The sequence below is a fragment of the Castor canadensis genome, chromosome 5, assembly GCF_047511655.1.
Source record: "Castor canadensis chromosome 5, mCasCan1.hap1v2, whole genome shotgun sequence".
Taxonomy (NCBI): domain Eukaryota; kingdom Metazoa; phylum Chordata; class Mammalia; order Rodentia; family Castoridae; genus Castor; species Castor canadensis.
Genome location: NC_133390.1, coordinates 152421838 through 152445827, shown reverse-complemented (window position 1 = coordinate 152445827; position 23990 = coordinate 152421838). Strand labels below are relative to the sequence as shown.

The 23990-nt window shown below is 38.6% G+C and overlaps 1 protein-coding gene and 1 non-coding gene across 4 annotated transcripts in view; both read right to left on the bottom strand.

Annotated features, from left to right (window-relative positions):
• The window catches only part of Rnf24 (ring finger protein 24), a 116051-nt gene extending 92427 nt beyond the window's left edge, over positions 1 to 23624 (bottom strand). For all 3 annotated transcript variants that reach the window (XM_074074411.1, XM_020171173.2, XM_020171175.2), the window contains exon 1: positions 23482 to 23624. The gene's annotated coding sequence lies outside the window, so the exon portion shown is untranslated. The remainder of the gene's footprint in view (positions 1 to 23481) is intronic.
• Positions 9817 to 9980, bottom strand: LOC141423493 (U1 spliceosomal RNA). The gene has a single exon (XR_012448359.1). It is a non-coding gene; the product is annotated as a U1 spliceosomal RNA (small nuclear RNA).
• Positions 23625 to 23990: the final 366 nt, after the last annotated feature.

The window sequence follows — 23990 nt, the reverse complement described above, 5'->3', positions numbered from 1 at the left end:
AAATCCTCCTAAACTCAGCCTCCCAAGTACCTAGGCTTATAGGTATGAGTCCCTGGCATCTGGCTACCATAATCTAAAACTCTGAAGTTATTCAAGAAGTGTTTGAGACCTGTATGTGCTGACTTGGCAGTTTCCATGATAATATTGCTAAGTGAAAACGAACAAAACAAGGTATAGAACAGTATATATGGCACGCTGCCATTAATGTAAAAAAGAATTAAAAGACAAGTTAGTTTTGTAAATGCCTAAAATGTCTCTGGAAAGATACATTAAAAATTGGTATGAGTCCCCAGTTCACAGATTGCCTACTCTTTAGGGCTGGAGGCGTGGCTCAAGTTGTAGAGTGACTGCTTTGCAAGCATGAAGCCCTGACTGAGTTCAAATTCTAGTCCCACCAAAGGGGGGATAAAAAGAAAGAAAAAAATTGGTATGAAAGCTGGGAGTAATGGCTCAATGCTGGTAGTTTCAGCACTTGGGAGGCTGAAGCAAGATGATCACAAGTTCAAGGTCAGTCCAGGCTGCATAGTGAGCTCCAGGCCAGCCTGAGCTACACAGGGAGATCTGCTTTCAAAACATACAAAACAGAAAATAAACACCTCCCCCCACCCCCAAACAGAAACAACAACCAGAAAATTGTCATATCTGTGATGGCCTCTGAAAGAGCTGGGAGGAGACTGAGTTTTTACTGAATACCTTATAGTATAGTTCGTATATAAAAGCATCTGTTCCTGTTACTCATTAAAGACAAAAAATTTAACTGTAAGTAGAATTGTATAAACAAAAGCATTTTTTAAGAAAAAAGGTTCCCTATGTTGTTTGTTAAGATTCACAGAGATTTAAAATTGTTGATTCTTATTTAAAAGGCTTAGTTGAAAACCCTAACTTTTTCTGGATATGGTAAGGAAAAATTGCCGTAAGGATTGCTCTATACCTCATAAATATCCTGTAGCTATCTGTCTTAATCAGCAGTTACTTAGATTAAGAAAGATATGTGTGTATATCTATATCTATATCTATATATACATATCATATATATGATATGTATCTTTAGATATACTGATGTATGTATATATATATTCATTCCCCTCCTCTCCCCCAGTACTAGGGATTGAACTCAGTGCCCTGAGCTCACTAGGAAAGTGCTCTACCACTTGATCTAAAGATAATTTAAAAAACTTTTTTTGGTGGTACTGGGGTTTGAACTCAGGCCTCCACCTTGCTAGGCAGGTGCTCTACCACTTGAGCCACTCTACCGGCTCTAATTGTCTAATACCTCTAGAATGATGATTAAAAAAATGTTAGTAATGGACATTCTTGTCTTATCTAATAACATTGCTGTTTCATGAGTAAATAGAAGGTGTTGGCTGGAAAGACATTCACGCACACCCCCCACACCCCCACATTTATGACACTAAGGGAGTGACTCCTACTCCTACTAACACACTAGTTTTTAGTCAGTGAGAAAATGCATACCTCAAGGGTAAAGGAGTTTTACTCATTATTTTACCAATTCAGTATAAGTTTCTTTTCCTTTTTTAGTATTCCTCTTTATTCAAAGAAGCAATTGAGGAGCACTGATATGCAGCTCTGGCTTTACTAGAAAATCTATTTCTTAGACCTCTTTTGGTCTTGGTATTAGATTAAATTTTTGAAAAAAGAACCTTATTGGTCTATGTGAGGCTTTTTTAGTGAAGCAGCTAGATCAATAAACAGTAGAAACAGAAGGAAGAATAGTTAACATCTGATTGAAGCCACACAATGGCTCTTTACCAAGCATAGTCGTAGCAACAAATCACCTGAAATAAGAATAAGATTGAATCAATTTTAGATCCCGCAGATATAAAATAAGAAAGACAAAATACTGTCATAGGTAGCTGCAGCACTACTTAAACATTTTGACTGAGCTCCTTGTTTTCAATTAGTCATAGAATAATTTACTTTCACAAACTACAGCGTTACCAAATCTCTTATAACTTGTAGCTTGGACACCTTCTCTCTGGGGCTCTCTTCATGGATTTTATTGGTGGTTTGGGTTTTAAATTTGAGGAAAACTAACACACTTGGGGCTTTCATGTTTGAAATTCTCTTCCAAATGACATAATTTTCAAAGTAAAAGCACTAGACATTGGCTTAAATAAGTTAAAATAATGCACAAGTAAAATCTGCATATTAAATAGACTTCAATGTTTGACTTAATGCTGTGGGTCTTTTTGTTGTACTGGTTTAAGTTCAAATTCTTAATGATAAAGTTCCAAACTATCGTAAGCACAGTTATAAACAGATCATCTACAGATTTTGATTGTACTCATAGCAACATTACAATTAATCTAGGAAAAGTTATGTAAAGAGAGTCAGCCTAAACTGAGGGACAGGAATGTAAAACAGGTCTCATTAGAGGTGGGTATAGTGGGAGGAGGAAAGTTAATGGAGAAGGTAAAGGAGGTGAATATGGTTGATATAATTTATATACTTGTATGAAAATAAAACAATGAAACCTGTCGAAAGCATTCTAAGAAGGCGATGGAAAATGGTGGCAGGGCTGAACCTAACCATTCTGTAAGTATACATGGAAATGTCACAGTGAGACCCCACCACCCCAAACAACTAATATATGCTAATGAAAATGTTTTTTAAAAAGACAGAGAGACAGCCAGCCTATCGTATAATCCATGAAAATCATTTTTCTCCATGCAATTCTTTACAAGGGTAATCAAAAGGAACATTTTGCATAGGGCTTTACAGTTTATGACTAGGAGTCACATAAATCTTTTTTTTGTTTTTTTAGGTACAGGGGTTTGAACTCAGGGCTTCCACTTGAGCCATGCCCCCAGCCATTTTTCTTTTGTTATTTTTCAGATATGGCCTTACTTTTTGCCTGGGCCAGCCTCAGACCGTGATCCTCCTACTACCCCTTCATTGTAGCTGGAATTATAGACCTGCCTACCATGTCAGGCTTGTTTGTTCATATGGGGGGGGGGTGTCTCACTTTTTTTTTTTTTGGCCTGGGCTGGCCTCTAACCACAATCTTTCTGATCTCTGTTTCTGAAGTAGCTAGGATTACAGGCATGCATCACCACACCTGTCCATACATATAATTATAATTATCATGGGATGGGTACTACACTTGCAAATATACAGATGAAAAAACAGACTCAGAAAAGTCAAGTTGGCTACCCAAACTGAAACCACTAGTGAGTGGTGGAAGGGACTAAAATCCACTGAAGCCATATCTCTTTCTCTTCCCATGAGATCCTGTTGCCTTCCATGGACTTCAGTAACCTTGCACAGAACTGGCAGAACAGATGGCACAAGTGAAACACATCCTGGAACTGATTCCTACGAGCAGTCAGCACGCTGATACACCTTCATCTTGAGAGAGCCTCCAGAAGGGCCAACATCATATTTCCCAAATGATTTGGAACAAGATACATATATTTTACACTTTTTATTTTTAAATAATTTTACATTTACGGAAAAGTTGCAAGAGTTCCTATACTCTTCACCCAGTTTCCCCTAATGTTAAATAAAATCTTATATAATCATAGCACTATTCAAGAAAGCAAGACTGAAATAATTCTATTAACTAAAATATGGACTTTACTTAGATTTCACCAGTTCTTCCATTAATGTTCTTTTCCTGTTCTAGGATCTAATGTAGAATCCCACATCACATTGTATCTCTTTAGTCTCTTTCAATCTGTGACAAAGAACAGTGCCTTTTAAACTAATCAATGTTTGTTTTATTCTGAAAATATCATGGTATTTCAGGAAGCAGCATTGAAAATTGCTGGGTCTATAGGATAACCCAGAAAATATCCTCAAATAAAGAGCCACAGTGACCCTAAAGACAGAAAAGAGCCTCTCTATAAATAAAGAGAACTGACTGTTAACAATCTCAATAGGTCAGTGGTATTTAAAACACCTGACCATAAGAAATAAATCAACAATCAGTTATAAGTTCTTAGAAAAGCACAAAGCAACAAATAGAAGTCAATACAACTCTGTTTAATGGAGCAGTCATGAAAGATTTGTTTTTAAATTAAAGGACCCAAGTTTGTTCAGTCTTCAGACAAGGCATATTAATAACTGAATTCAAGTATTGAATTCAACAAAAGTTATTAGAAGGTACTAAATTTTCTCTCCATATGGACCTATTTTTCCAATTGGTAGCATAAAAGGTGCTGAGATGAGTAACCCTGATTCAAACTGTGAACCCTGGAAGTTTAGAGTCTTTAGAATTCTGTATTCAACCCACTCTGGAAGAAGTGCAAGAGGGTCCTGTATAAAGCTCAACAGCTGCTCTTATTCTTGAGGGTTCTGAGTTGAGCACTTTATTTCTGAAGTTCAAACCCAGGGCCTCACACATGCAGGTATGTGAGCTATATGCTATACTTCTAGGCTATTGGTGAAAAAAAGGTACTGGTTTTTAGAATTCCCACAGGAGCTTAGAATCCCTGAAGAAGAAAGATAGAAGGCATAAACCCTATATCTAACCATACGTACAAAGTGTGATATAAGGAAGTTCAGAAAACCTTTATCACTTCTAGAGTGTAAAAATAAGCAAACTAATGAATAATTGAAGATTCTGTCAATATATAGCCTTAAAAATGAAAGAAAACAATGTCATCAATGCTTTAGAAATTCAGCAGCAAAAAATGAGACTAAATGAATGAAAGCTCTATAGCAATAAGTAGGCTCCAAGCAAGATGGCACAATAGAGGCATTAATTGCACAAATTCCAGCACGGCCCCTCCTCCCACTAGTACTGTAAGCAAGTCTCAATTTCCTATCTGTAATCTGTAAAATAAGGATAGTTACAACATTCACTTTGGAGGTGTGCCTGGCATATAGTGAGTGTTCATCATTGCCACCAAGGTCTCTTTTAGTTTTCTGGTGCAAGGTTGGTTTGGGGATTAAGGCTCTGATTTTTTTTCTGAGTCAGCAATCATTTGGTCCTGAGCCATGTCTTACTGGGCCTCACTGGGCCACAAGTGGACCCTTTTCTGGAGTGAAATGGAACAAAGCATGCAATTTTAGTAAACAGACATTAGTTTAGCAACATTTCTTCCACAACAATTTCCAGATGGCTAATCTGTATAAATTAATATCTTACTAGTTTTTGGATCTCAATTTTGTAGACAGAAAATTCTATGGCCATAAAACACCATCAAAAATGTTCATGACTAACCCAGCAATCCTCAAATAGTTCTGAATCCAGCAAAGTATGCAGGTTGCTTTTTATGTATGCTGACTCTGGTGGCAATTACCTTAGGTATGTAAATATTACAGTCCTAAACACTACCTCAAAATCCCTCTTTTGTCTACTGCAATCACCCTGTTCTTTTAGAAAGACATAGGAAGACTTCATCCTTAAGATGATTTCAGGCAGAGGATGGAACGGCTGAGACAAGAGGATAGATGAAATATGTTACTTCAGTAGTCTGGGTCTGCTGATTTTATATTTTAAAAAATTCTGAAAAGGTCATAATCATTCCAGAATGGTGAATAATCTCTTCCTAAATGGCTTTTAAAGAGTCAAGACTTGCAGTATCATTAGTCCTGGACGCTCTTTTTCCTTTATAAAAACATTTTATGAGGCCATTACTATAATCTTCATCATGCAAAGCTCTATTAACGTTGATTTTATAGATGGGTATGGTGAACTATACAGAACCCTCCTGCCCCCCACCAACAAGATCAGGAATAGGAGGCTCATGACAGAGGTATATGCTCCCAGTAAGGTCACTGTACATATAGGGTCAGTTCCATTGTGTACTTGATCATTTTCCCCAGGGTTTACTGGGCTCTGTGGAAAAATTTACACTAACTCAACTCATAAGAGGTTGGTTTATAAACCACAATATCAGCTCTAGAATTCAAACCAGGATATACATCTACCAGGTTTCTTTCTTTCTTTCTTTCTTTTTTTTTTGTTGAAGTTGTATTCTTGTCATTAATTTGTTTTTGGTTAATCATATCTTTTTTTTAATTATTATTCATATGTGCATACAAGGCTTGGGTCATTTCTCCCCCCTGCCCCCACCCCCTCCCTTACCACCCACTCCGCCCCCTCCTTCTCCCCTCTACCCCCTCAATACCCAGCAGAAACTATTTTGCCCTTATATCTAATTTTGTTGTAGAGAGAGTATAAGCCATAATAGGAAGGAACAAGGGTTTTTGCTGGTTGAGATAAGGATAGCCATACAGGGAGTTGACTCACATTAATTTCCTGTGTATGTGTGTTACCTTCTAGGTTAATTCTTTTTGATCTCACCTTTTCTCTAGTTCCTGGTCCCCTTTTCCTATTGGCCTCAGTTGCTTACCAGGTTTCTTTTGAACATTTCCATCTAGACAATCAGTATCAGCTACTAGAAACATGGAACCCTCTTTCTTTAGAGGAAGAGATATAATTGCAAATACCCTTGGTTTCCTGCTTTTTGTTTATAATTAATAATGCTATGACAAAGACTGATGGTTTGTCCTCCTCTCCTGCTTTTCCTTTCATCCACTGGAATTTTTAGCTGAGTACAAGGTTACACTTCCAAATCATGCTTAATAAAGCACTGACAGATACCTTCCATCTTCTGCTTCATCCTGCTCTCTATAATGAGGATGCCACCATTGTGCTCAATAAGATTGAGGTTTATGGGGGCTGGAGGTTTGGCTCAAGTGGTGGAGTGCCTATTTAGCAAGTGTGAGGCCCTGATTTCAACCCCCAGTAATGTAAAAAAAAAAAAAATCAATTAAGAATGAGGTTGAAAGGCTGGGGGTGGAGCTCAGTTATGCAGTGCTTAGCATGCACAGGGGTTGCGGGGAGGAGGAAGGGAAGGAGGGAATGGAAGGGAAAGGAGGAAGGAAGGGAGGGAAAAATGAGTTTTATCCTCCAATTGGAGGGTGGAGTGGTAAGAGGGGCATGGGGGAAGTAGTATATAACATGAAACTCTATACCAGACTGTGCTAACTTTACATGAGTGGGAAATAAATTTTAATCTTAAATAAAATTTAATAAATTTTGATCTTTTCTGTCACTCACAGCTGAACCCATCTCATGCTCTAGGTCAGAACTATTTTAAATTATTTTGTATTCACAGACCATTCAGGAGATCATATCACAGATCCTAATTTTAGTTTAGAAAAAAATACAGTTTTTGCTAAGACTGTACGCACTACTAGCCTTCTGTTATGGTACCACATTAGATAAAACACAGGAAATCTGACATTACAATGTAATCTTGATATAACATAAGAAGTAGTCTGGGACCATCAGCAATACATTTACTAATTATCTTCACAGAACCACAGAATTAAGACCTTCGGCACTAAGTAAGTATCACAGTTCAATCACCTCACTTTAAAGAAGGAGAAACTGAGACACACAGGCTAGTTTTCAAAGTCAAAAGGCTGGCTTTTAATTTTTTAACTACATCCACAACTTTGGGTGGAATATATCCCAGGGATTGTACTTTTATGTGTCCTGGTTCTAACATCTCATTGATGCTACAGGGTATATCCCGTATCTAAAAATGTATCAAGTTTCAGATTTTTTTTTTTAGAATTTGGAATATTTCCATATACATAATGAGAGATCTTGGGAATGGGACCTCAATCTAAACACAAAAGTCATTTATGTTTCATATATACCTTATACACACAACCTGAAGCTAGTTTCATACAGTATTTTTACAGTTACCTGTGTTTTGATTATGACCTGTCACTTGAGGTCTGGTATCATTTGACATCATGTTGGTGGTACGCAAAAAGTCTCAGATTTTGGAACATTTCAGATTTCAGATTAGAGCTATTCAATCTCTAATATACAATAATTGGTTATCCCAAAATAAAATGTCAAGCATTTAGCTCATAAAGCTCACATAGTAACTAAAAATGTAGCATGTAAGCCTAGACATTACAAAAATAATAATATCTGAATTATACAAAACAGTCAGCAGAAAAATTGGTTACAAGAGGAAAATAGCAAGTAAAGATCACAGTGGTACAACAGTTTCAGTCACAATAGTCCCAGAGAGTTACACATTATTACCCTCTGTATTGAAAAATGTACCAACAGTCATGATATCATTCATACACACAAAAAGCTAAAAAGAATGATGGGACATGAATCCTTTCCACTTTCTATGGAATACTATTCTTTTGTCTGCTGCTACAATAACTGTGTAGAAAGCTTTTCTTATCATTTGTGACTGACAATGAGTCATGGGACATATGTCAATTTTCCTTATTAAAAAAAGTCATTTAATCTCTTCTTCCTATAGGATAGGTCAGTGTGTCTCTAAGAACCTTAATATTACAAAAAGATGACTTGCTTTAAAAAGCAAGTCACAAAGACCACATATTGTATGAAATAAGGCCCAGAATAGAAGCAGAAAGACTGGTGAGTGCTTAGGGTTGGGGGCTGAGGAGAGTAGGGGGTGAATAGAAGATTGAGGTTTCTTCTCAGGATAGTGATAATAATGGAAATAATCCAAAATCACTGGTAGAGTGGCTCAAGTGGTAGAGTGCCTGCCTAGCAAAGAAAATAATCCAAAATCATGGTGATAGATGGTCAACTGTAAATGTACTAAACTCTAAAGAATTGTACACTTTTTCATAAATATAAGGCCATTTATGCCACCAGCTTTGCCTGGTTGCTGAACTGTGCCTGGTCAGAGGTTCTAGTCCAGGGATTGTGAAAATTGTTACTACTTAACTGTACTTCATACTTTGTTCAGTTTCAAAGTATTTATGTAAATTATGTCTCAATAAAGCTGTTCAAAAGTGTGGCAAGGAGAACTGTCTTAAAACAACCACTAGACATGGTGTATATATAGAAGCTCTGAAAATTGAACAAAGTATGAAGTCTCTTTTTCATATATATGAAAAAGAGAACTGATACATAGCAAAGATTATGTACTCTTATACTCATTCCTTCCATTGTTCCATCCCTTGCATAACAACAATAGTCATCAGGAGAGTACTTTATTAAAGAAGCTGAAGTATATTTCCAGTAACTGAAGTATTCAATTGTAAGAGTTTGAGATAGTGAGTCACTAAGGCCACAGTTGACAAACAGGGCCAGACCTTGCTCAAATTCCATGTGCCTTCCCCTATGTCATTCTATTTCTTTTTTGCCTTTATGAAAATACACTTGGAACTTACCATGTAAAATATGTATGCTTAGGTTCTAAAGAGAATTGGAAATTAGCCTGAGTAAAATCTTAAACGGAGACTCTACTGATTTCACTGCATTTGTGGGAAGTTATCTTAGCCTGGGAAAAGTCTTGAAATTTCCTCAGAGGAGCTAGTTTTCTTCAGCTTTACAGGAACCTTTATATCAGATTATATGAAAAATGTCAGAAAAAGAGTATTAAAATGACAACCTCAGCCAGGTGCTGGTGGCTCACGCCTGTAATCCTAGCTACTCAGGAGACAGAGATCAGGAGGATCATGGTTTGAAGCCAGCCTGGGCAAACAGTTCATGAGACCCTTTCTCGAAAAAAACCATCACAAAACAGGGCTGGAGAACTGGCTCAAGGCCTTGAGTTCAAGCCCCAGTACTGTAAAATAAACAAACAAATAAATAAATTGACAGCCTCAAGTCTAATAAATCCAGAATTAAGCTACAATTTAACTTCATTACACATAGAGAAGTCATTCATCAAGTATTTCTTACCAAAAATATGCATCTCCATAACTTCAGATCAGACAATACCTGGCACATAAGAGATACTCAACAAATGAGACAGGAATAAAGGTAAAATAGCAAATGCAAGCAGAATATTGGAAGAAATAACTGAGATAAGTCTTTTTTTTTTTTTAAAGGGGAGAGCGAGAACACAGTCCCCCACTACCACAAATTATGCAGCCAAGTTTCCCACATTTGGGGAAATCGCAGGGGTCAGCACATCCAGAGTGCAATGGATAAGCCTTGTCCTGGGAAAGCCACCTTCGTGATCATGGTATCTCCCCTGCAAGGTAAGTATTGAGATATTCTTAAAAAGACAAAAATGACCCTTGTTTCTTGTAGAATGTACAAGTTTATGGCCTCCCAAGAGCACAGCTTTAAGACCACTAACTGCTATGGTCCATTGCTTTCTAGGACCCCTTACCCAAAGTGTAACAAACAAACAGGACAAAGGTTGGATAGAGTTCTAAGTACAATGGGCTTTTGGCTTCCTTAAGAGAAGGCAAGAGTGAGGATGCAGCAGTGAAATACACTTTCCTAGAGAGGCTCTTTGCAGATATGAATGCATCCTCTTCATCTGAATGAAGAAATCAACCCTTCTCCTCAGCACCCAGCACAGTGACTTGCACATAGTAGGTGTTTTACAAGCATCTGTTTAATTCAACAAATAGAAAATGTAATTTTAATCACTAAAACCATGTTAGACTGATGGATGGATGAAGAAAATGTTGTACTTATATACAACAGAATTTTATTCAGCCATAAAGAATGAAATTTTGTCATTTGCAGGTAAATGGATGGAACTGAAGAATATCATCTTAAGTGAAGCTAGCCAGGTTTAGAAAGCCAAAGGCTGCATGTTTTCTCTCATATGTAGAACATAGGCCCAATACAAATACAAGTAATATTATGAAAAACAGGTCCTGATAAGGGGAAGTCACTAACAGGAGAAGGAGGATAAAAGAAAGAAATTAAGAATGTGAATATGGTCGATGTACTTTCTATACAAGAACGAATACAAAATTTTTAAACCTGTTGAAATCAACCGTAAGAAGAGAATTAAGGTAGAAAGGAGAAAAAGAGAGGGGATAAACCAATTCAGATTATAATACATACATACATGGAAATGTCACAATGAAACTCCCTGTATAGCTACCTTAAACAAACAAAAATGTCTTTTCAAAAATGGAGAAGAAGGAAAACAGGTCATGTCTGGGGTTGGTTTCAGGGGGAGGAGTAAGGATATAAGGAAAGGGTGTAGGAGGGTTAATATGGTGGAAATATTGTGAACCCATGTATGAAAATGGAAAAATGAAACTATTCCAGGAATGGGGGAGGGGGGAATAAAGAAGAATGATGGAGGGGTGAATTCAGTATGATATTTTATAGGGACTTCTCTAAATGGTACCCCCAGTATAATGGTATAAGGAAAAGATAATTAAAAAATCAGTTGTCATGCTTACCTCAACTGATTAAAAATAATTATGATTTTGTGTATGATGTTTGGCTGGGGGGTGGCAATGTTTTTGTTTTTGTTTTGCTGTGCTGGGGATGGAACCCAGGGCCTCATGAACACTGGGGGAAGCTATATCCTCAGCCCTTGTCTATGGTCTTTTGAGGCATCCCTTCATAATGGCATTCGTCGTTTTGTAAAGACCTACAGTGTATTTTAAGTAAACAGCATATTCATAGCAAGGGTTTGCCTTCAAAGAAATCATACTCTTATGCACTTTTTTTCTTTTGCTGGTACTGGGGTTTGAATCCAGGGCCTTGTGCTTACTAGATAGACACCAGCCATGCCCGCACCCCTTTTTGCTTTAGGTATTTTTCAAATAGGATCTCCCCATTTCTGCCCAGGCAGCCTGGATCCTCCAGGCTCCTCCTATTTATGCTTTACAGCTAGGACAATAGGTATGTGCCACGGCATCTAGTCTTTTTATTGATTGAGATGGGGTCTCATGAACTTTTTTGCCTGGGCTGGCCTTGAAATATGATCCTCCCATTCTCCACCTCCCAAGTAGATAGGATTACAGACATAAGCCACTATGCCTGGCTACACCCGCACTCTTAATGGCCTTCTCAAATAATATGGTTGTGCTGGTGGAGCGGCTCAAGTGTAGAGCACCTGCCTATCAAGCATGAAGCCCTGAGTTCAAACCCCAGTACTGCCCCCCTTCAAAATAAATAAAAAGCAAAGAAAACACACCCCTCAAATAATATGGTTGTTTACAGATATTTACTAAACTAAGAACACTAACCTGGTTTAATTTTCATTTGATACCAAAGTTACCTTCCTCAGAATACAAGGATTTGGGAAATGGGTGCAAACCATCTTAAGATAAAATGGAGGACAATAAGTAAGGCTTTACTTAGTATTTATTTGTGACCCAGACGTGGTGGCACACGTCTGTAATACCAACACTCCTGGAGGTGAAGTGTTAGTTCTAGGCCAGCCTGCACTGTATAGTGAGTGCAAGGCCTGGCTGAGCTACATAGTGAGTCTCTGTCTCAAAAAAAAAAAAAAAAAAGTAAAAAAGGAAGGTGAGATTAAACAACAGGTATTATGAGAACCTGCTCCAATAAAGTAAAATTGAAAAGAACAATATTGAATGAAGAATTCTGCCTTTAAGAATATATATTTTTTGGTGGGACTGGGGTTTGCAGGTGCTCAGCCACTTTACTGGCTTGAGCCCCATCTCCAGTCCATTTTGCTCTGGTTATTTTGAGGCCTGGGCTGGCCTCAAATTGCAATCCTCCTAATTTCAGCCTTCCAAGGAGCTAGGATTACAGGTGTGAGCCAATGGTGCTCAGTTAAGAATATTTTCTTTAGTCTACACACAATTTCACGAAAATATTGGCAATATTTTAGGGACACACATGAAAACTTGGTAATTGCTGGAGAGAAAGAATATAAAATATTCAAAAAGCAGACCATATCCTATGGCTTTTATTCATCTTTAAAGACAGATCTGACTAGGCAAGTTCCTTCTCTATGAGAGATTTTAAAGTCAAATTAAAATGAGGAGAAAAACAACCAAAGAGAAACTAAATCTCAATAGAACAAGTCCTATGGTAATTAAGAACTTGGTGGCTGACACCTGTAATCCTAGCTACTTGAGAGGCTGCCATCAGAAGGATTATGGTTCAAGGTAAAAAAGTTTGAGAGACCCCATCTCAATCACTAGCTGGGTGTGGTGGCTCACTCCTGCCATCCTAACCAGCAGGAGGCTGAGATTGGGAGGACTGCAGTTCCAGGCCAGCCTGGGCAGAAAAGTTCAAGAGACCCCATCTCAAAAGAAAAAGCTGGGTGTGGTGGTATGCACCTCTTATGTCAGCTATGGTGGGGAGTGTAAATATGAAAATCATGTGCAAAAGGCAGTCTATTTTCAAAATAACCTGAGCAAAGAGAGCTGGAGACATGGCTCAAATGGTAGAGTGACTACCACCAAGTGTGAAGCCCTGAGTTCAAATTATAGTACCACCAAAAAAATTTGGATTCACTATGTAATAATTCTGAGAAATAATAAAAATATTGGGCAAATGAGGTTCTTGAATATTATTTTTAAAACTCTCAATAGAGGGGACAGAAATGGGGATAACGAGGGGAGCAGAGTTCTTTTTATAATCCAAATAGCTTTACATCTCAGGCTTAATTCTCTAAAAACAGAATCTTGCTCAAGAAGAAAACAGGTAGGCTGATGGAATGGCTCAAGCAGTAGAACACTTGCCTAGTAAGTGTGAGACCCTGAGTTCAAACTCTGGTACCAACTCCCCCTGCCAAAAAAACAGAAAGAAAAAAAAGAAACAAACAAATCTAGAAAAACATATTCTAGGGAGTGGGCGAGGGGAAGGGGGGAGAAATGACCCAAACATTGTATGCACATATAAATAAAAGAAAATTTTAAAAAAACCTAAAAAAAAAAAAGAAAAACATATTCTAATATAATCATCACTGTTTTCCTTTCCATTTTACTGAGGAAATAAATTTATAAACAGTATCTTACAGTGTTTTTCTTTTTATTATTTTTCTTTGATTCCTCACTCAGGACTTTCTTAGGAACTTAGTAATATTTCCCTTCCAGAGATTCTAGTTTATGAAGAATGAGTGGATTAGACATTCAGTTGCACTTAAGAAGGGCTGAGCCAAATCAAGTTTGGGGCTCCCCTAACTTTTTATCCTAATATAATACTCTTTCCTCTCCACTGCTTGACTGAGTCTATAAAAGGCTTTCGGATATCTCCACCTTTAACTTTTATAAGTACTGGAGTATGAATCTCAACTGTACATTATAAAAGATAAATAATCATTCATAGTTTGCTATAGTACTCAGACTTTCAAGGTAGCCCTCATTGAAACAAAAGATTGTGGCTGGCATTGTGGTCCACAACTGTAATACCAGTTAACTAGGAGGGGGAGACAGGAAGATCTCGGTTCAAGGCCAGAATGGGCAAAAATTAGCACGAGCCTATCTCAAAGTCAGGCTGGGTGTGGTGGTGCATGCCTGTAATCCCAGCTACTCAGGAAGCAGAGATAGAAGGATCACAGTCTGATCCTAGCCTAGGCAAAAGGATGAGACTCTAGCTGAAAAAACAAACTAAAAGCAAAAGGAGGGCTAGTGGAGTGGCTCAAGTGGTAGAGCATTTGCCTATGTGAGGCCCTGAGTTCAAACCGCAGTACCACCAAAAAACCACCACCACTAACAACAAAGCAAAAGAAGTGGAGGCATGGTTCAAGTAGTAGAGTACTTGCCTAGCAGTTACAAGGCACTGAGTTCAATTCTCAGTACTGCCAAAAAATTAAAAAATAAAGCAACCTCCACCAAAAGATAAAATTCTTAATCTGATTAATTCAATTCCTTTAATTCTGATTAAAACTTCTTATCTTTTATCAAGGACACAATAGTATAAAGTTACATGGCATCCTCTCATATAAACTGTATTTTAGGGTAACCTCATCGATGTCCCTAGTTAATGAGATAAGGGGCTTCTTTCCAGATTTCTTGCTAATAAATATGGAAGAGATGACAGAACAAGAAAAATCATCATTTTGCCATCATGGATGAAACACCCTATACTGACGGAGACCATCATTGGGGTCTTGAAGGAACACTAGGTAAGTGGATAGCCAGACACGAGGCCTCTAGAGGTGATGCAATATTAAGCACCTGGCAAGCATTCTTGACAATAACCTTAAATCTGATTAATCAAAGCCTCTAGAACTACCTTCCATTTTATAGGAAATGTAAGGAACAGAGCAACAAACAGCACTGTGACGAAGCAAGTAGACTAATCCCAAATGTGAGAATGTCACAGGACAACTGACCCAGTTCCTGCAATGAGTCCATGACACAAAACAAAAAAGAGGAGGAGGAAGAATTGCCCTAGATCAAAATAGACCTAAGAAACAAGATGATGAATGTGATCTGTGGAACCTGAATACCAGTGTAAACAAACCATTTCTAAAAAAGATGTTCTTGACACAACTGGGTAAAGCTGAATTGGATCTATTTATGGATTATACTAAGAGTAAATATTAATTTTTATTAGGTGTGAGAAGGGAATTTTGGTTCTATAAGGAAATGTCCTTATTTTTTAGCAATGTCTGGAATTTGCTTTAAGATACTTCAGCAAAGAAAGGTGAAAAAGAATAAATGAAACAAACGTGGCAAAACCTCATCAGCTTATGAATCTGACGGGTATTGGAGAGTATGTTGTACTAATTTCTACTTTTTTAAGTGTTTACAATTTTTCATAATAAAAACATTTAAAAGAGGAACCTCATTAGCAGGTAAGTTGGAAAAGTAGTATGGTTCAATCTATTAAGTAATATTAATCTTAGGTAGAAAATAAAGGGATCAGTGAAAAATTTACATGGTTTTTGATTATGTAGAACTGAGATAAGTTATATGGAAAATAGCATTTTTCTCATTGTATAATATGGTCAGACAGCTATATGATACATTGTTTTATTCCCAAAGTAGGCCGTTTTGCTGAAAATTGACAGCACAGAACAAGGAGTTTTGTAGAATATATTTTAAAAAATCTTTTAGGAATATAGCTGTCTGTTCCTCCCCTCAGAACTGTGTCAGGCTTCTATGTAATTCTGGAGTTCTAAATGGATAGTGGTAGTGAAATGAAACAGAGAAAATTGAGATACAGAAAACAGAAGTCACAGCTGCATTCTGAACTGAATGTTATGCTGTGAGCTCTTCCTTTTATTTAATCACTTGATTACTTTTCTAGGACTCTAGGGCCTTTTTCACATGCCTTCTGAAATAACAGTTTAACTTTTGACTTTTTTGTGGGGGGCAGTACTGGGTTTGAACTCAGGGCCTCACACTTGCTAGGCAGGCACTCTACCACTTGAGCCTCTCTACCAGTCCGATAGTTTAACTTTTAGTATGCAACATTTGCAATGTATTCCACATATAGTGCTGACTAAGGTTCTCTGGTGCTTAATTTTCAAATTATCTTCCAAGTAGTTCAAAGTAAACCAAAAATAAAATTAATAGCCTTCTAGAAACATCTTCAAAGCATAAAGCATTTTATTTCTAATAGAGCAGTGGTTCTTAACCTTTTTAAAAAATTTATGAACCCTTCTGAAAATCTTTCTACAGAAGAAAATCTACATATTTTTTCAAAGGATATTATTAATAGCTCTTAAGGCCCCTGTGAGAAACTCTTGTAATATGTCCTCATGGGTAAGCAACTCTAAACCAAGTACAAATTCATCAGCCCAACACTCAAGACCTTCCATGAACTGGCTCAGACTATTCAATCTCACTTTCCACTATTTCTTTAAATGCCACACCTCAGTCAACTGCATGATGCCTCCCTATCTTTGTTCTTGGTACTTCCACTCTATGCATATTCCAGGCTATTCTCAATCATAGGATAAAAATGTGTCCACCCTTTATGGTCTATTTCAAGCAACACAATCTCCATGAAATCTGCCTTGGAATCCTCCAAACCTTTCTGAATTTCAGTTTTCTGTTCTTCTATACTTCTAATAACTTTCCCCATTGTATATTTTGGTCTATTGAATACTTGTCTAATCTGGGATTTTGTGTGACACAGCAGTAAAACTGAAAAGAAGCTTGGCTGACATCCATCTTGATTTCCAACTTCTGGACTCCAAGACTGTGAAGAAATAGATTTGTGCTGTTATAAGCCATCAAATTCATAGTAATTTGTTATGGTAACTCTAACAGACTAATATATCCCCTTTGCCCCTATCTAATTCTAACAAGTAAGTCATTTTTATTCACTGCAGAAGTTCTGCAAAAGTGTTAGAAAAAAAAACAAAACATGTAGATGCCTTCCTCTCCACCCTCACCCATCTCTCCTTGTTCTCTAGCTATTTTCTGCAAAGGTCTCTGAACTTCCTTTATCAACGGACCTCCAGAAGTGTCAGTACAGGATAGCATCTGAATATTCTTGTGAAATTTGACATCAGCTGTGACAGGTGATGGGCTTTGGAGATGGCCTCTGGCTTCTGACCTGTGGTGAACCTGAACAGGTTATTGCCTTGATCTTTATAGTTTTATCATCCAACGAACAAGAATGAAATGTAACACAGCCTAGGGAAAAAAATCAATCAATAATATAGTTGTCATAATTTTTTCGACTCTAAGTGTAGTAAAAAGTGGTAATTAAAAAATAAGTGAAAGAACAAACTGTCTTGTTAGAAAAATTTTTAAAAGCCAGAGCTATTTTACTGGGTTTAAAATGTCAGTTGTGCCCTTTCCCCCCATATACTGAGTAGAACTTGTCCTAGGGAACATAGTGGTAAACAGGATAGATGAGGTCCTTGCCTTCCTGGAGCTGACATTCCAGTGAGGCTAAGAGAAAACAAGATCAATCAACAATAGAATTTCTGAGAGTGATATAGGTACTATAAAGGAGATAGGAAGGGAATGTGAACTTCTCATTTGAGACATTAACTATGTAGGTAAAAATGAAGGGGATGAATGGGAGACAGGGAAAGTTTGTTATAATTTGCTATTCTGTTTTTAAAGATGGAGAACGAGAGCATGTGTGTATGCTAACGTGGACAGACCTCTGGAGAGCTGATGCAAAAGAGAGGGCCAAAATACAGGAATTCCTGGTTATGATGGGGTTTAAGGTAAAGAAGGAATGAAGAGAAAGAGGGTAAGGGGGAATTGGTTGTTGATATGAAAGAGAGAAAACATGGATTCCCAAGGAGGGAAGATTTCTAGACTTGGTGAGGAGAGTCTTCCAAACCCTCAGTCAGCTTATCTGAGTGGTAAAGAGGTGGGCTGCTGATGACTTTAAGGAGGGCAGTATTTCTAGATTAGCTATAGGCAAAAAGATTTTTATTAGGAAATCAGTGGCAGCTTTGCTAGGCAATACTGAGTGCCCACTTCAGAATTTGGTCATGAATCTGTAGTTCACTAGCAACAAAGCTAGATAAACAATAAGATAATGTGAATAGAAAAAAATATGCATAAAAACATTTTTAAAATATGTACCCATGAGATAAGCACAAGGACATTGACAATGTCCAATCAAGCTGCGGTCTATGTAGCTCCACTTGCCTCCACCTTCTCATCACAGAAATTCTTACAATTTGTCACATTAATCATGGCATATTTAATCATGAAGCTTAAAGATAGTTTCTTTTTGGTCATGAATGGTTCTGTTATTTCCAAAAGTGGATTATTTTTAAATGTACCTGATAGTCTCCCTGTTGTTTCTAGAGGTGATTTCATTTCACTGAAGCTCTGTGATGTTACCTGATATTTTCACTGATGATTCCATTTAAAAGTAAAAACAAAATGCAACATCCCCCAATCCCAAGGAATATACATGCAACTATAGTGATTAATCTCAAAATGTCTGAATAGCTGTCACAAGGTAAATGGGAAGGTAGATGCTGACCTGATGGCTCTGGACACCTAGCAGTGCCAGGTGCAGGCTGTTGTGTGCTTGTGACCCAAAACATTCTGAGGAGAATTCACACTTCTTAATAGAGGCAAAGGGTAACATATTGGGTGAATGGGTGTGTGTGTGTGTGTGTGTGTGTGTGTGCATTCGTGTATATATTGCATACACACCTTATGTGTGGATTCATTAATCCAGTTTTGAACAAGTGCAGTAAAAAAGTAATAAATTAAAAAATAAAATTTCGAAACCAAAAAATTTTAAATTCCTGTGCACCAATTATACAGCTCAGTCCCACATTATGGTCAGTTGTGTTTAAATGGTTGTGTGATCTGCTGAGTGTTTCCCTGCCCTTAATGTAGTAAAAAGGTATGTAATGTACTTTAAGTATTAAAGTGAAGTTTTTGATTTGTTGAAAGGCGACACGTCTTTAGCAGAGTTGGGAGGTGTAATGGGAAAAATGAACCAAGCGCTCGCAGTACAGCACTAATCTCTATACACCCTGAGCATTTTTTTTCTTTTTTTGGGTGGTACTGAGTTTTGAACTCAGGGCCTCCCACTTCCTAAGCAGGCTCTCTACCATTTGAGCCACTGCACCAGCCTTGTTTTTGTATTGGGTATTTTTGAGATATGGTCTCGAGAACTGTTTGTCTGGGCTGGCTCCCAATCGAGATCCTCCTGATCTCTGCCTCCTGAGTATCTAGGATTATAGGCGTGAGCCACCAGCGCCCAGCTCACCCTGAGCATTTGTAGTTTTTACAGGTAAGTTTCAGAGGAACCATACACCCATGGGTAGCAAGGGTCTACTCTAGTAATTTTTAGGAAATACTATCTACTCCACAAGCAAAGGGAAAGAAAAAGACTTATACCAAGGTACATTATGAAATGTCAGCAACAAGGGCTGGTAGATGGCTCAAGCAGTAAGAGTGCCTAGCAAGCGTGAGACCCCAAGTTCAAACCCCAGAGCTGCTAAAAATTAAAAAAAAAATTAAGAGATGAAATGTTAGTAACAGCAGGGATAAACTGATGAATCTAAAGTCTTTCAGAATGGGGAGAAAAAGGAAATAGAAATTAGACTGGCATTGGATCTCTCAATAGTAGTGTTGGAAGTTAATATTGGAACAATGACTTCAAAAAAGGGACAATAGCTTTCAATCTAAACTTCACCACTGAGCTAAACCATCATTCAAATGTGAGGGTAAAATGAAGACACTTTCACATCTGTAAATTCTAAATTTAGGATGGAATTTCAGAGTTTGTGTGTATCTTTTCTCAGGAAGCTACTAAAACACAAGGTAGACAGAGGAAGTAGGAGATCCAACACAGGGGAATGGCGAAGTGAATTCCCAAGATGACACAAAGGAAATCCCGGCATAATGGCTAAATAGTAGTCCAGAGAGCAAACCAATCAAGACTGGAGTATGGGAAGGACGGCTCTAGCAGAACCATCTCCCAGGAAAAAGAAATGAAACTGAGAGCTTACCTGAAAATACTGGAAGGTTATAATTTCTGCTATAGAGTTTGAAGATGAATTAGTGACTGACACAAAGAAAAGAAAGCAAATGAAAAATAATCCCCCAAAAGCAATTACTTAAATTCAGGGGAAACAAAAGTTATTCAAGAAGAAAATGTAATGATAGTACCATAAATGTCTCAATCTTTGAACAGGCATACTGTCATATTCATATATAAATACTGAGTATTGACTTAACTGGGAACTGTAAAATATGATGAAGGATGGTCAACTTCCAAGACAGAAGTACATATATAATATCCAAAGGTGAAAAAACAAGAAACAGCAGCATAAACATTAAAAACAAAATAAATTAAAATGCAAATACCAGAAGGAACTGCTAAGAGTTGAAAGAGGATGAATCATAGGAAACTGCTGTTTAATTATCATTTTTCAATTCAAAAATGAAAATTTTATATTGCACAAGGCTAACATATTATACAAACATTACTACTGATTTCTGAACAGAAAATAAGAATTGATAAAGAATGTTCATGTAGCTGGGCACCAGTGGCTCATGCTTGTAATCCCAGCTACTCAGAGGCAGAGATCCGGAGGATCGTGGTTCAAAGCCAGTCTGGAGACATAGTTCATACACACAAAAAAAATAGAGCTGGTGGAGTGACTCAAGGTGAAGGCCCTGAGTTCAAGCCCCAGTACTGCCAAAAAAAAAAAAGTTCATGTAAAACCTTTTTACTTTTAGTTAGCAGACACTGTTAAGAGGATAATGGGTTCTAGTTTTAGTTAACAAAGTGTCACCATATAGTTAAATAACCATATTTAAGTTATTACCATCACTTAAATAACAATATTAGTATTCAAATGAATATAAATTATTTTATAAATATATAAATATATTTACCACTAAAACACTTAACATAATCTATTTTAATATTATAAAAGTTACTTTAGAATTTTTCTTCAATTATCATACTACAGAAACATTTAACTTGGGTTGGTAAAGATTTTGACTAACACAATGGTGATTAACAAGGCCAGGTTGTATTTAGGTTTCTTTGTTGATAATAAAAAATAGCTAAGTCACTCTTGCAAAATCAAAGTTCTATGAAATTGCAGTACTATGCACGCAGATAATTCCGGTTACACTATTCTGTTTATCTAAGACTTCCCCTTATGATTTGTTTTGAGGGTATTCCTAAAAAATGTCCTATGCAGTCAAGATAGGCTATAATGGGATTGCTTCAATTAGTGACACTTTTTTTTTTTTTTTTTTTTGCAGTACTGGGGCTTGTTTTTGTCTTGTGTATTTTCCAGATAGGGTCTCGGGCTGGCTTCGAACCTCAATCCTCCTAATGTGAGGTGTGAGCCACCAGCTCCCAGTGTGACACTGATTTTTAAATTGACATCTCAGTTAAATTCACTGATATTAAAATTTATTTAAATCTACATTATAAAATCAAAACTTCTCCAATTAAAAAACTCAGTTTTTACTAGCTTTAACTCTTATTAGAGAAGAATTTGAACTTGGTAGCATAAGGTAAGAATTTTACCAAAAATAATGGATCCTCATCCAACCAGTGGAAAATTTCCCCTTCAAATTAAAAGCAAATGTTTTAAACAGAGGGAATATGCAAAAACAGATGCTGTGGAGGTTTACATTTCATTTTACACCCAAAACTGGGAATGAAAATACATGTGACTCAAAAATAAATAACCTTAAAGAGAATCTTAAAGAAAAACCAAACCCATTAATTACTCATATCATCCAATATAATTTCCTCTTAATTTTTTATTACTATTTTGCATCAAAAGAGCACAATAAAAATATTTTGGAAGTGTATTTTTACTTGCTGGAGTTAGCTAATTTCCCATCACTGCACAAAATTAGAAGGGTAAAAGAAAAACTGAAAATCATCACCCAATTAAAGTAACAACTATCTTCTAAAACTTAGATAATTTGATTTAAAAACAAAATAGCAAGAAATAGCCGGTACTATCGTAACTGCTACTTTCTAATTGATACACATCAACTCTAACTCCTCTTAACTTTATCAAGACGACAAAGTCAGACAGGCAGGCCCACCAACCCAAAGTCTATGGGAACTGCAGAGCTTCCTTCTCTCTCAGGGGATAAAGACAATGAAAAAAGGTGTTCTGTTTTCCAGTAGCCCTGTAAGAGGAGCCATTGAGCTGGGATGCACAACCAGACAACAGAACACAGGAAAATTCAGATCAAAGCAAGGGTGCATGCCAGGGAAATATGCAATAAAAACCCTGTGCCAAAGCATTAAGGAAAAAAAAAGAAAGAAAGAAAAAAGGAGGTGGAGAGAACCTGCTGGACCACCTTCTTATTAACTCAGGGATGCAAGAAGAAACACAATCTTCCTGTAATGAGAAGCTGAGAAAACAGTGTCCTAGATATTTTGGAGTATTGCTACAGACGTGCACACAGGTACAAAGACATATGACCAATGAACTAAACCCAGAAAGCAGTGTCTTGTATGTTAAGAGTGTTTCATTGCACACAGATAGGAGTCTCTGTCCATTATCTACACCTTTCCCCCAAGCAAAGTGTCCTAAATATACAGATATGTGAGAATACACACATACATTTCCAATTAACAAAACCCACTGGTTTTGCAGAGAAACAAGGAACTGCTGTTTGAAATAACATCAGAGCCAGAATGGGGCAGAGGTGTGATGAAGTTATCTTTTTACCTCCTTCTTTTCCTTTATCGTTTTTGAGGATTTCCATTCTCTCATTTCATAGGACGGGGACACACATGCACGCACACACACCATCAGGGCTCCGGAAACAAAGAACGGTCTTTAAATTCTCCGGCCTGAGTGGCACACACGCCCCCCGCGCACAGACGACGAGGCCACCCTAGGGTTCCCATTAATGAGCACGCCAAGGCAAGCGGTCTCAACGCAGACCACTGCCACGCCACTGTGACAATCCCGCACGAGTCAGACACACAAAGAGAGGAGTGGATCGGAACCAGGAAAAGACTGCCATGCCTCGCCCCGCAAGGCGCGTCCCCCCCCCCCCGCCCCAACACCCACCATCCTCCTACTCGCCTCCCTGCTCATCCCGGTCGCCTCCCTCGCCCGGGGACGCGACGCCAGGGCTCCAGCAAACTGGGCGTGCGGGGGGCTGCGAACCCGCCCTCGGTGACCTCCCGGTGACAGCTCTGCGCCGCCTTGAGTAAGGGACCCTCCTCCGCATCCCTCCCCAGCCGGAGGCGCTGTGTCCGACCTCCGCCCCTCGCCCAACCCGCGGAGGAGCCCGGGACATGGAGGGGAGGCTGGCGCGGGCCCGCGGTCTCCTCAGCATCCCGGACCCGGACTCGCCCCGTCACCCAAGACCCAGCGCGGGGGCGGCGGCCCTCAACCGCCGGGTCCTTGCTCGCTAACTTACTCTGGCACGCAGGCGGTGGGCGGGTGGGACCGTCAGCGCCCGGCCGCAGGTTGCGGGCGACGAAATGCAAGCGACGAGTGTCCGTTGGGACACCGCGCGGCTGAGGTGGCGGCGGCGAACTCTGAGAAGCGGCCCCCAGCGAGGGGCGGGCCCGGCGGGGGAGGGGCAGGCGCCGCGCCTCTCATTCATGCAGCGGGGGCGGGGTGAGGAACCCGGATGCCCGGGGAGCCCCCGCCCACTTCGCTGAGGGCGCGCGGCTTCAGCGTCTGCAGTGCGCAGGCGCGGCGCTCTTGACTGAGCCCAGTCCTGCCCTGTCGCTGCCGTTGTCTCACAGTAGACCCTTTCTTTGACTGTTTAAGTGTTTTTGCGTGCCCTGTGAACATTTTTAATGATAAATTCCATCCCCTTCCTAGTATTCCTCCCAGGAGTCCTCAGGGATACAGGGACAGGCACGGGGGCGGGGTACCTTCTAGTACATGGGGAAACGGTGCACACCGCCCCCTCCTCCA